This window comes from Halyomorpha halys, unplaced genomic scaffold (genome assembly GCF_000696795.3).
Source record: "Halyomorpha halys isolate HHAL.00 unplaced genomic scaffold, Hhal_1.1 Scaffold48.1, whole genome shotgun sequence".
NCBI classification, from domain to species: domain Eukaryota; kingdom Metazoa; phylum Arthropoda; class Insecta; order Hemiptera; family Pentatomidae; genus Halyomorpha; species Halyomorpha halys.
The window spans coordinates 691,692-692,462 of record NW_027107227.1 but is presented as its reverse complement, the minus strand read 5'-3'; the positions used below and the strand labels follow the sequence as shown (position 1 = coordinate 692,462).

Genomic DNA, 771 nt, shown 5'->3' with positions numbered 1-771 from the left:
ATCACAGTTAAAATTAGGATAGTGCAGTAAACATATCCTTACTAAATTAAATGCTGAAAATCATATAGACCAAGAATTGGGGAATTGTCGAAAATGTTTTTGAAGATTATTATAATTTGATATGGGAAGGGGAAATTAAGATTTTTGCTCAGAGAGGAAATAAGTACTGCTGAATTTAAGATTAAAGTTTATTTAATAATTTAAGTTTGTTCTGATTGTTATCTTGGGCAGTGACATTTTTAGCCAATTTTAAGACCTCTTTTCTGAGAATTAAGTATTTCTGAGTTATACTCTTCTTCCAAACTAACAACATGTTTTTAAAAATTATATTTTTATTGTTTTTATCATACTGTTGTAATTCATATAGCTATGTTATTTTTTGTAAATTTAATTTTGTATTGTAAATAATTACATTGTTAAATTTTTCTTTTATTTTTTTATACCTTGTATACTATTGATCCTAATTTTGTAGTTCCAAGGAATTTTAAGCTTGTATAATTTATGAAAGCACAGTTGGCATTATCTACTTTTTTTAAAAATTATTGAGTCTTATTTTCTTTCATTAAAAATTGTTGGGTTTTGATTATTTTTCTACAAATCTTGTGATTACTGGATTAGAGCAACTTTTTTTAAATTTTAAATTAGCCGTGTATTCAGTGAGACCTAGGCTTTATCCTGAGCGAAACAGCTTTATTTATGGTTCTTAATATCATATTGACTGTGATTTTCAACTTATTTTAGTCAAATGTCTATTGTGAAGGACTTAATAAA

General features: G+C 25.3%; 1 protein-coding gene across 1 annotated transcript in view; it reads left to right on the top strand.

Annotated features, from left to right (window-relative positions):
• The window catches only part of Pex6 (peroxin 6), a gene marked incomplete in the record, with an annotated part of 9,431 nt that extends 9,005 nt beyond the window's left edge, over window positions 1-426 (top strand). The window contains 1 exon segment of the mRNA XM_024364289.2: window positions 1-426.
• Window positions 427-771: the final 345 nt, after the last annotated feature.